Below are 13455 nucleotides of genomic sequence, written 5' to 3'. Positions count from 1 at the left end.
TTCTGAACCGGAGTTTCCAAACAAAAAAGCCTTTGGAAACCTCAACGACTTGGCTGCCCCGCCGGACACGGTCCCTGCTGGTATTAACAGGCACATCTTCAAGATGTGGTGGTTCCTGTTTAGCACTAGATATGTATTGCATTAACTTCTTAAGTCCATGCTATTTAATGCCATTTGCTCTGTAGAATCAGGTGCAGCGTTATTTGTGTATGATTATAGTGTTGTCACTGCAACAATATAGAAATCACCGCGTGATATTTGCTTGCAACACAGGGTGTCATTCATGAGTTATACATAAATGGCAGCTTTACATATTTAAAAGGAACATGGACTGCTTCATATCTGAAGTATGTTTCCCAGGAGATAACACCACCATTTGATCTATTTTTGATTAAAATGTAAAAATTAAAAATTAAATCAAATGGTAGTATAATTCCTTTGGGAAAACATACTTCAGTTATGAAGTATTCCCCGTAGTAGCCTTGAGAATCTCACAGCTGCATTGTCTCATCTGTAGGTGGTCTTTTTATGTCTCACATAATTAAAATGAATTGCTGTTAGAGAACCCGAACCACCGCATACGGATTTATGAACCTTGAGGCACCTCCATTCACAGACAAACAGGGAAACGAGACGCCGGCGCCGCGGATACGGCACATCCAGGCAGGTACTGGTGAGCCACATGGTTACTGGGAGCACTGGTTACCTCCCCATGGATGGCAGAGCCAGGACAGGCTGGAAAATAACGCTGCTTTCCCAATAAAGAGCAGCGTCTAAAGCATTCAGAGAACATTTTCTCCAGTAAGGGATGGCTAATGTCACCAGAAAAAATAAATATATTGTGAAATTGGATTTACTATAAAAATGTGCTCTACGCAACCTAATGCAACTTGCTTATAGCAAGCTGCTTTATCAGGCTGACTCGGAACATGGGAATGTATGTTTGATAAGATTAGAGAATAGCGGAGATTGGGAAAAATAAGACTATAGAACTTTCATTCACATTTTCACAGATCTGAAGGACGAAAATGTCATTTATGTTTTATTTTGTTTGGTTTTGATTCTGTCGGTCCTGTTCACACTGTCCGTAACAATTGTGACCCTGCGTTCTGCTCCAATTCTAATTAAAACTTCCATAACGTGCATTTCAGTTAAAAAAAAAAGTGAAACGTTCAGATTTAATGTTTAAATAAAATCTTAACAATGAAAATATCAAGAGTTCCGTAGTGCCTTGTAGAAACATTTTGTAATAAGCAGCAGGAGTGTTCAATTTTCAATGTAATACTTAAAAGAAAGCGTCTCTGATCCTTGAATTTCTTTATAGAGTGGAGTTTTTAATGTATAATCAGACTAAAATCCTCCTGTAATTGCACAGTGAGAGGCCTGTGAAGTTTCAGGAGCGCTGCAGATGGAACACGGACCTACAGAAGCACCGAGATTGTCCCTGATCTGCGGAGCCGGCAACGCGACATCAGCCTGTGGGTCCCCCCCATAGCGGGGACGTCCCCGCACCAGCTGGGAGTCACCTGGGGACACAGGGACGGCTCCAACATAAGAGTAACACCAATTAAATCCTCTATCTTGGAGTACTGAGGCAGTAGGACACGGTTGGTGTTGTATTTCCCAATTGCTCAAGCTCTGTGTGTGCTGCAGAGCCTGCCCAGCTCCTTGTGCAAGTGTTCCCCCTCCAGCCCGAACCGTGCAATTAACATTTACCCCTTAATTGCATTCACATCAGCGTGTGGAGCGACTAAAGCCTTGTACTGTGTCTCATCCCTCCCTTGTATTTCCACACTTTGGAGATCCCCTTGGTTCCAGTGCAGCAAACGTGTGACACACAGCGCGGTCCTGGGGCGTCCAGGGCAATTTGTGTGACACCCCCGAGCTGCCCCTCGGCCGGGCAGGAGGCAGGAAACACCTGGGTAACCTGCCCGATTTCCAAATGCAAACAGCAGCGTCCAGAGCCCCTCCGCAAGACAGCGGCAAATAGAAGCCTAAGTTAAGTTTGAAAGGGTTCAAAGCAGAAAAATTAAAGTTGCCGGACTGACGTTTTGATTTTTCATATATTCAAAGGACGGGATGTCAGCCAGGGGAGAAAGCACAGCCCTCCCAACTCAAACTACTCTGAAAAGATCACCAAGAACGTTAATAGCTAATTGATTCCGCAAGTTACTTCCCAAGCGTGAGATTTGGATCCACCGAGTATGTTGGTCAAGCACACAGTGTTGTGAATTAGGTCTTAATTGACACATAGAAGTTTCTCTTTTCCTCACTAGTACCCTAAGCCAGGCTTGGCCACACCCAGAGTAAAACTAGACTCGCATTTAGCAGAAAGTGGGTATTCAATGACATTTTACAACACTGGCAGCGAGACAGAGCACAGCGAACACCCTTGGTGTGCCCCCTAAACATCATGCCCACCACCCTCAACCCTCACACAAAGGTGGTTTTATCAATGGCATAAGAAGCCTTTAAGCATAAGAAAGTTACCCAGACTCAACACCTCTGTCTGGAAAACACCCAGTAAGTGGAAGGTGGTTCAGCCCACGATTCAGCAGCTCGCAGAAGAGTCTATGAAGCTTTTAAAACGGCAACTTCTGAACAAGAGCCAAGGAGGAAAAGAATTCAGAGAATCATTTTTAAAAGAGTTTATAAGAAAAGGGAAATAGATATTTTGAGTTATTTAGTAAAGAGACGCTATTTCATTGAAGGTAGTAAATGATATTCAGAACTTCCTGGCTACTTTTAATTGCCGGGGTTACATCCGTGTGCCAATTCTGTTGAAGCTGTTCTGATTCTGTTAAAAGTTGAGTCCCAGAATCCTGCTGATGCTTTCTCAGCCCGTCTTATGTGCAGCGAATCCCTGTTCCAGATCAGAGCCTGTGACGGTTATTTTAGAAATGGGGCTAAAAGCTTTTCTCTCCCATTTCTTGATAAAAACGTTGCTGTCTGCATTGAGAAGCATCCAGGTAACTCGGTTTCAGTGCTGGGCACTGTGATGAAGAACCTGAGACGCTGGTGCCGTGGGCACAGTGCCGGGGGTACGGGAACAACCTGTGGGTTCAAATGCCCGTTTCCTTGGGTGCCCATGGATGGCCCAGCGTGCACGGACAGAAAATAACAGCCTCATAGGAAACACAGTGTCATAGGGCTGGGAAAATCACCGCACCCGGGAACGGGCACTTGGCTTTAAATCAAACTCTGACACCTGAGAAACACTCCTTTCAAAACAAGCAGAACAACGAGTCCATACGAACAGCCGTCATCCAGGGTACTGTCCAAATACAGCACTAAAGGGGGAAGGGATCAATATTTTCCACAGTTTTATGCTGAAAATAGTTAATATCTGTAGTTTTGCCATCCCTGAGTCTTCAGTAACTCAGAGTGTGTCGTAGATGCTGTGTGGCACCTGTCCAGCCCCCACGGGAAAGCCAAGCAGCAGAAGCAGAGTTTCAGAATAACTAGATCCAAGCAAAATCACCGCTTTGGAATTCACCTCTTGGTGGAATTTGGGTGGAATGTGACTCAAACACAGAGTTTGGTTTAACTCTCATGGAATAGCATCAGCAGGCAAAGCAAGGGCCGCGGCTTTATAGGTTCTGCCGATTCAAGAGCAGCATGAATAAATAATGAAAGAAACCGAGATTCTAAGTTGTACTTCCTTATCTGAAAGGACTTGTCTCCCGATTCACGACTATAAATGCATTACAAACTTCAGGTCATTTACAAAATAATAGAACGCTTTAAGATTACCCTTAGCTTTATGTAAATGCAATTTTAATATTCTATCTTCATTAATTATCTAATCTTGGGAGCAAATAAACTACTGACACAATTCTGTAGCTATTTTGCCAGCAGGATTTCCTTTGAAGTCGGAGGCGGTTGCAGGAGGAAGCGGATGACGGGACTGAGCCTCGCCGGCACTTCTACAAGGAAAACGCAAAGAGCGGCTGAGAGCTCAGAGCTGAGCTCAGTGCAGAGCTGCTCTGAGCTGAAAAACCTTCATTAGTGCCAGAAAACGGGCGGCGTTTCATTCTGCTTGCGGACCCTGCGGGTGCGGAGGGATGGTCCGCACCTGGTGGGTGTCTGTGTCACTGCGTGTGTTAATACATCCATCTACCTGAATTAATTATGTGCCACAGGTGAGCGTAACCCCCGAAGTCAGTGGGACAGCCCGGACTGGGCAGCTGCCGCAGGCTCCCACTCGTAGCCTGTTCCTACATCAACAAATGAGCCCTGGATGTTTTCCACCTTATTTTGAATTTTAGCCAGCTATATGCATACAAATGTTTATATTTAAGAGGAATTCATTAATAGCTCATACTTCGTTACTTTAGTGCAAAAAAAGGAGCAAAATCAGTACATCAGACAGTTCAAAACCCCCCTCGCAGCCCCACCAGCAGTGGGTCTGCTACTGCTCCCCTTAGAGCCCAGCAGCTGAGACAACAGATTTCAAAGTACGAATTCTGGCACTGCACAACCCCAGGGCTGTTCATTACATTATACAGTTCTCCGTCTGTTTTATGAAAGGTAGAGATGTATATTACAGTAGTTTGCGGGCTATAATTTTCATTAATAATCTGATCCATGTCTTTAGATTATTTTAGTAATTACTTCACATAAAAAGACTACTGAGTATGATTACAAATATGTCTTTGTTTTGATTGTCTGCTTTTGTGGGGAATACCAGCTGTCTGAAGTTCTTGACTTTGTTTAACAATATCAGTAATGTTCACTGAGGTTTCCAAATGCTTCGCTCTGACCCCAGGAGTATACGACTTAATAATACAGCACTAATAAACTAATCTGCAAACTGTTCAAAGTTCAGAAATTAAGCCTTATTTGCATAGAAAAAATACATCAAAAGAACATTAAGGGCCAAGTTCTGTTCTTCTGCAGATCCTCATGCACAACTTGCAAATGGCTGCAGCTCTCCGTGTGGTAGATGTGCTCTTCGGGACCGGGGGGGTCTGTAGGGTCTCCCTTGAGCTGCCCCATGGCCCGTATCACAGTCCAGACACACCTTCAAAAGATATTTGTCTTTATTTTCCCCTTGCTCCTTTTTTCCACTCCCAACACAAACTTTTGACCATACCTGCTTGGGAAAACACACGCAACCCCAGTAATAAAATAGCATTAAATAAGGAATACATTGCAGGTGACTGTGGAGCTGCCCAAGCGCTTCTCCTGTGTGCAACTGGTTGGTACTACCCCGCAATTCAAGCCCCGTAGCCCAAGGAGCAGAGCGCTTGGGGGGTTGCAGTGTCCCCTCCCATGTCCCGTAGAGCCGGGGTTGGGGGCTCCGAGCAACGGAGCAGATGGGGACAGGCGGGCAGAGCTCGGGGACATGTCCCTGTGACACCAGGCTGGTGGCACACACCGAGTAACTCATCCTTGCCACCACAGGAAGGAGCTCCAGCACCGCTCCTGAGCGGCGCTCGCCGCTACCTGCGCTCTCCCGGCACCTACAGCTCCATTCCAGCTCTATTTTCTGCACTCTGAGCACCAACTCTCTGCAGTTCAAACGCTGCCCAGAGCTGAGCTCAGTCCCCTCCTCACTCCAGCCCCGTCTCAGGGGAAGCTGTGCCCGTCCCGGTCTCGTTTCTGCTGGAAAGCAGCCCTGGTGGATGCTGGCAGAGCTGCCCACCAGTATCTCGCTGTATCTCACTTCCAGGAGTGGGCGATTTGCAATTCTGAGAAGAGCTCAAAGAAGACATTACGTTCTATTTTACCTAGAGGGAAAGTGCAAAGCGTAACCTTTGCCAGGCGCTGTCAGCTGCAGCAAAAGACTGGCTCAAATATCGACCAGCCCTTCGTAAGACCAGCAATTGCTCCCGACAGCCGCCGCCTCCAACATCTGGGGCGATGCTGCATGGCTGGGTCCTCACCCGCCAGATGTTGGGTGGGAACAGAGCAGGGAGCAGCTGGAGAGGGCACAGCACCACGCATTGATCTGAATGAGCTCTGACCTTCTCCAAAGTGCAGGTGCCTCAGTGGAAAATCCACAGCAGCAAAGCACCTGGGTGGATAAAATCACAACCTCTGGGTGCTACAAAGGGATTCCCCTGTGCTTCCCCCTCCCTGTTGGTCACTGTTTCCCATTTTCCCTATTTTGGGGGCCTCAACCCTGCAGAGAGGAGCAGGGTGGTTTGCTAGGGGGGTCCTGGCAGGGGAGGCGCTGGTGGAGGGGCTCTGCTCCTGCTGGGCGGAGGAGGGGACACCAGGAGCCCCTAAATTCCGATTTTGCACATAAGGGCAGGTGCCACCAGCCCCAAGGAGCCACATGCTCCTGGTCCCGTATCCCGGGGAGATCACACCACTGCTGCCGCCCCAGCTACTCGCGCTTTTTATAAAGCTGATGTTTCCAAACAAACCAGCAAGAAGGCAGCAAATGCACATAAATTTTATGTCGGTGCATCATTAGCAGGAATGAATAAATCCCAGGCCAGTGGCACTGCACCCCTCCTGGATACACAATTATGTGGGAGACGAGCACCTGAAGTAGAAAAACAACCCAAAAAGCAGTCTGAGTTGATGATTTATGAATGGAGAGCGCATTTTGTGGGGAAGTTCTCCTGCTTCCCCAGCAGCATAACTTGTTTTCCCTGGATTTTCTTTCCACCTGTGTTCCCTCAATTTGCTGCTGGCTTGCGCAGCCGGGCAGCAGCAGCTCACTGATCACACGTCAGGAACGCCAGCGCGCATCTGTCCTTGCCAGGAATTAAGTCTGTTGAGTTTCAACTTTTTTTCCAACGAGTTGCATATAAATATTCAGCAGAACATGCGAGGGAATTAAAGCTGCAACGTTCCCGTCCTGGTGGGTCTGGTGGAAGAGGTGGAGCTGAGCATCTCTGCTCTCCCGCCCAGGGATGAAGGCGTTTCCAGCCCCTTGCACTAAATCACAGCCGGTACTGTCCTCTCACAGTTTGCCTAATACATTTCTATTCAGGTTGCATTCCTTCTCTAGAACTGATACAAAAATACAGTTAGAAAAAGTACATAATATACATCACGGACTGGTCAAGCTCCCTTGAAAGTATAAATAGCTGGGGCTGAGGCTTAAAGTCACTGTACCCTGTTAAACCCATTGACCTGCACACAAACCTGTCAAACTGAGAAATACAAGTGCTACAAGTACCAAGGAAGCTCAGGTGCTCAGAACTAAAGGATGAGACCCCACAGATGCAGGGGGAACTGGGGACAGCTCCAGTGTCACTGCATCACACATGTCACCGCATCACCCTGTGTCACTGCATCACACATGTCACCGCATCACCCTGTGTCACGATAGGCTCTGCCCAGGCTCTCAGCAGAGTTACTACTGGTAGTTACACACATTTACATCTACGTGCTCATCTCCCCCATGCTGGAAAGGTTCAGCACTAATTACTTTTGATTTTGGACTGCCTGGAAGCACAGAAATATTTTCTTTACCTTCGCTAGTTCCCCGAGATCGCAAAAATAATTAGAGTTCAAAAATAATGCTTTTTCCTTTCTAAAAAGTAGAGATGTGTGAGAAGATGATATCCACTGACTCTGCAAAGCAAAGGGGTCGGAACTCCCCCAGCCCCTGCACAAACCTCACTGTGGGGTGTACATGAGCACTCCCAAAGCCTCCCCAGAACCACCTGCCATTAGCTCAGCCTCATGTCCTACTGCCAAATGTATTTCAGCATCTTTTCACTACATATATATATATAACAAAAACCATCTATGAGAAAAAAAACACTGCTCTGTCCCTTTGCTGTGTTGCAGGCGCCTCTCCTGCTGTAGCTCGATGCAACGAGGTGTAAAACGCAGGCAATGAAAAAGGAATGAAAATAAAGCAGAGAAATGGGTTTTGTGTAAAAATAAAATGTGAATAAAAGTATGTTCACAAAATACATAAGCAGATATCGCGCAGCCTTTGGCAAAAAAAATATATATATCACTCGGTTTGTTACAAAGAGAATTTGAGTTCTAGTGTGTTGCCAAAGGGGACAGACCTTTATTTAGGAAACTGAAGAAGTACAAATGCAAAGCAAATTAAAAAAAAAAAAAATCAATTACTTAAACCAAGGTTTCTCACTTTTTGCTTTAAATCATGATTAAAAGCAGTTACTTGACTCACTGATTTAAATCAATCTGCACCATCTCTCTCAGATGATCTCAAGCAGTTAAATAAGAAAAGAGAATGTCATCAATAACACATCTGTGTCACAGATGAGGAAGCGGCCCCGCGGGACTGCGTTGCCCCATTTTTCATGTGGTGGTCCCTACATCTCCAGGAGCAGCACAAGCCGGAGGAAGCCACAGAAACACAAGAGCTTGCACCTGTGAGTCTGTAACAGGAGCAAGAAGCGCTGGGGCGCACAGAGCCAGGATGCATTACAGACTTCATATCTGTGCTCCTTAAATAGGTTCTAAAGCATCCTTAAGCGGCACAAGCATAAATTACGTGTTTCACAATTTTTATTACTGCCCTTGCTTTGGGAAAACTTGCACACAAGTAAGGGACAGTGATGGGGCTGATGGTCCCACAGATGGTGAGAACTGGTTTCTTTAGGGAGATCTTAAACAAGAGAGGGGAAAAAGCTGCATCAGAGAAAAACAGTAATCCCAGAAAAGCCCAGGGAAGGCAATTTGGCGCGTGGGGCAATTGCTGGGTCTGGCTGGTGCCAAAGCCACCATCACTGGGCTGTTCACCATGGTCGGGCTTATTCCCTTTTGGCTGCCCTTCCCAAGTTGTCTAATTGTCCTTGATGTGTCTTCCCTCCCCCAGGAACGCCATCCAGACCCAGCAGCTCCAGATGTCTGAATATTATGCAGGAAGCCAGTAAACAAATTCCTCCTATTTTTCCTGCTGGCAATTAGAAACGTAGGAAGAACACATTGCTTAACAGGCGAGGAGTCCGCCAAAGATGTTTCATACGTGCAGGAAGCCCGTACAAAATGCAACGTGGTTGTGAAATAGGTGATGAACATTGAATTTTGTACATCTTTTAGATTACCCCTTGTTCTTACTAAATCATGACAAAGTAAAAATAAGGAAAAAAGAAGAGTTGAAATAGGAGTTGAAGTTGGGAGAAGCTTGTGATCACGGCTGCTTCCAGAGTCACCACCGAGCTCCGAGATGATGGAGCAGCTCAAACAGCTCCTCAAGTGGTTTCAAGCTTTCCACCCAACATGGAACCAACCCAGGTCTGGTCCTGCCTCGCTCAGCACCTTCCCTCCCATTAATTTCTTTGCACACATGAGCAATCCTGCCCTGGCAGGAGGGACAGCTTAGGTGGCTTCAGGAGTCTTCCCAGCATTAACTGTTATGATTTGAGAGCCCCATGGGGTGAAGACTTTGAAAAGGAAAATTTGCACCGGAGGCTGGGAAGAAAATGAAGAAAACCCCAGCACCGTAAGCCATGCGCAGAGACGGCGCTGGGAAACCTGCGCTCCGGGTCCCTGCGCCAGGAAAGACAACGCAGTTTTCCAGCTCAGGGACAGAAGGTGCAGCACTTGCTGGAAGCACAAGCCACACATCTGCATGCTTGAAGTCTACGAGTTGCAACAGCTCAGGAGCAAACAAATAAATAACCAACGTTTCACAGGTGGTCTGCAGAAGAGCCTCGTCTAGCTTGGGGTTTGCCATGAGAAAGAGTTTCATTGGCCCAGCCCAGCTGCCCTGGGGTTGTCAGCACTGTGGCGCTTTCTCAGAGAATTATACTTGTCCCCATTTCAAACCAATGACTGAGCTGAGATTTCTTTTCAATGCTCAAAATCTGTAGCATTTTCATAAATAAATAGTCCTTATAGAGTTGATTTACAACCTTTTTAAGGCTGGTTTTTGGTCTTATGACAGATGTGAGAGATGGAGAAGTAGTGCAAAACCTAGAACGAGACAGAGGCAGCTCCTCCTTTCCACCGTCAGGGCATTTGGCACATGGTACCTGACCAACCATCTGGTGTCGGTGCATGTTGGAGTGTCCCCTCCCCACAGCCACCAGGTCACTTGGCTCTGTCCCATCATGGGGTGCACTGGCCAACCTCAAAGTGAATTTGATCTTCATGCTCAATTACGTTGTGTTTCCTTGTCATACACCCCTCCAAAACACATTGTGCTAACTGTGGAGAAATTCTCCTTTTTGTCCTTGCCCTCAGCAGTGACACCAGCGTCGCCCTGCCCAAGCAACAAGCTGCTACCACAACGGCAGACCCCATCCAAAACCCAAGGCAAGCATGAACTGATGCCACTGTTCCCATTACACCTTTACTGATGTCTTTGCGACAGTTTATCACTTCTCTACATATATCCCATGCAGCATTTTGGCAAGACAAGACTCCTGGCTTCAGTTCCCTACCTGCAGTCCAACCCTATTTTTCACCCAGGGTTTTGTATTGTTTTTTCCCTAAACTGCGATACTGTGATAAACAAACATTTCTGAGGAACAAGACTGCCCAGGGTGTTACTGACTGTCCACGTTTCCCTTCACTTGGTGCCACCACTGCTTAGGGAAAGGGCGCAGGAAACCTGACACGAGATCCTCACATCTCCCTCCAGCCCTCTCAAATGAAGGTTTGAAATAGCAGCAGTGACACCGTGATTACGTTGTTAGTGATCACTGCAGCTTAGTTAGTTGTCTTAAACCAAGAGGTAACCAAGATGCACATGAGCATGAAGTTCCTCTGCAAAATGCATTGAGCAGCATTTCCAGCTGAGGCTCAGAGCCATCCGCACAGTGACCCCTAATGCCAGTTCTGCAAAGGATATTTAAAGATCCCTTTCAAACTCATTACTCTTAAGCAGAAATAAACTGCAAGCATGCAAAAAAATAAGTGTGTCCATTTGCTATTTTCATCATCTCGTCCTCCGTGCTTCATCTGGCTCAGGTGTGTGCCGACTCCATACCTGTTGGAGGACTAAGATCATTCCTGCTTCTTACTGCGACGAAGGAATTAAATACAAAATCTTCTGTAGGAAGCAATTGTGAAGTGTGGAAGTTTCTAGTCAGGCAAATAAATTGGATTTAAGTATATTACAGTCATAATCTTTTTCTGCCTCTCTCCAGACAGCCTTTGTACATGGAGAAATGAGAATGTATTCTCAGACAAATCTTGACCTGAGGGAGAAGGCTGCGGGAATCTGGATTTTCAATAACATAAGACAATAAAGCTCAGACTTCTAACCTGCCGCAATATGGTAAAAGTATAAAGAGCTTAGCAACTAATAAAAGAAAAGGGTCTTCCAACTCATATTTGAAGATCTAGACCCCCAAAAGGACACTTCATAAAGATCATAATGGGTTAGGCAGTATCTAACAGATACCATGTACCTTGTTGACCAATTGTCTGACAGTTGTCTTCTGCAGGCCTGGATATTAATAAGCCTTGTGTTGATTTCCTTGGGGTATTTTGTCTTCGTAATTGTACATCTACTTGTTGTGACACTGCAGCTTGCTATATATTTATTTAATGTGATTCCTATAGCAAAAAAAAAAAAGTATGTATGCTATTGTTTTCCTTACATGATATGCATACACTGCAAATTTCATCTCCCTCTGAGGTACAGTGAATCAAAACTGTTCCAATGCGAGGGAGAGCACACGGTCTTGGGGCAAAGAGGAAATCCAGATGTGTTTTCCCCTTAGGTGTGAATGTCTTACTCCTTGCACTACACAGGGAACAGAAAGGGATTCAATTATCGCTGCATTTTTATTTCTAATAATAACAAAAACTTGTTCTAGAAGGTATTCCAGTTAAATAATGTTTTGACAGATAATGCTAGTGCAAAGTAGCTGTCACTCACGCAGCAAGATCAAGGGGAAACAGATGCATAAGAAAGATCACAGAGCGGCTTATGTAGTGAAAACGGAGCCCATTAAAAACTCCTCTTGCCAACAAAACAAAGACTGTATGCGGCTTGATCCCGCTCTCCCCGTTTTCTGTACAGCGAACGAATAAAATGCAAATATTTAGAGACTGCATGTTATATATAAATTGCAGTTTTCCATAGCTTCTCAAACACAGGCATGTTTAAAAGCCCCCTCTGCTCTCACAGCTCCCACAGTCACACCAGTCCCGGCCTGACAACCAGAAAACATTTAGAGTGAGGTGGGGTGGTTCTGAATCCAAGCTCCAGTGAGACGGGCTGGTCACTCCGACCCAAGTCCCAAACCACCAGATTTGCCCACACACCATCCCCTTTATCTGCCCACTGAAAGAAAACCCAGCCCCCATTAGCTATTTGGCCTGTCTCTGTCACTTGGAGCAACCCACGCTGTTATCTTCAGCTAAACGGGAACTCCATTGCACCACTTACGCATCTTTGGCTACATTCACCTACAACAAGTTTACCTTGTGAATGGGTCTTTTCCTGTAGCTCCAAATTTTGCAAGGAATTCCACAGAAATGCTTTATTCGAACCTTTTTCTTCCACAGTACTCAATATTTTGTGCTGGTACCCAAACCGTCCCCAAACTCACTTGTGCTGATCCCAACTGCAGGTAACATGTTGCTCCATATGTGATCTTGGAGCATCACCAGCATCAGAGAAATTGTGGGGAGAGAGAAATAATAGATACGTGTTTAGAGGCATTTGCTTAGGAGTTAGATTAAATCACAGTATTTAAGCATAAGTCTCTAAAGTCTTGATGCAAGTTCCAGAAGTGCCCATTGAAAGCTACTAAATATAAGCTGTCTTTTAAAGCTACTCAGCTTTTTTTTTTTTTTAGAAAAAAGTTTAGTTTTTTTCAGAACTAAACTGCTGGAAACTGAGCCTAAAGTATGAATATGGGGTTAAGCAAGAAAATGCACACACAGGTTCAGAAGAGCGGCTGCCGTTCTCTTTGGGAGCGCACAGGTCAGACATTGCGAATCCTCACTCCTTCCCCCAAAACTGCCCCAGGCAGCCCCGATGGTGCCAGAGGGACAAGGCTGAGACCTCAAATTCTTCATTTCCAGGTAAAATTTCAATTGGAGAATAAGAAACTGAAAATAGTCCAAGTTTCCAGAAGGAAGGAATGAAGCAAAGAAGGTACCTGACCCACCACATTGCTCCAGTACCTTCCCCAGCAGCAAGTGATATGGGCAAAGATACAAATATTTGTAGGAGAAAAATAGCCCAGGAGATTAGGGGGATTTATTATGGGGTGCTGTGCGGCTGGGAAAGTGCTGCAAATTGTGGGATAAGGCAAAGAAATAATCGAGCTAGCTAGTCCCACCAATAACTGCATCAAGACTGTGTGAGAGTCTAGAGATTAATGGGGAATGCTGCTTTTTAAATGGATTAACATACAGTGATTTAACACTCAGGCCATTGTCAGTGCAAAATGTAGGTGCAGTAAAACTGTATTTTTAAGAGAACTGATACCTGGAATTGTTTTTCCTTTAAGCATTCAGCATTAGCAACAGAAGCGGGGAAGGCAGGGGGATGTGGCACCGGTCACCTGTGAGCCAGCTCCTCATTTGGCCTTTTTTAAACCCTCA

The sequence above is a fragment of the Nesoenas mayeri genome (genome assembly GCF_963082525.1).
Source record: "Nesoenas mayeri genome assembly, chromosome: 7".
NCBI classification, from domain to species: Eukaryota; Metazoa; Chordata; class Aves; order Columbiformes; family Columbidae; genus Nesoenas; species Nesoenas mayeri.
Note: the sequence above shows the minus strand (reverse complement) of the source record.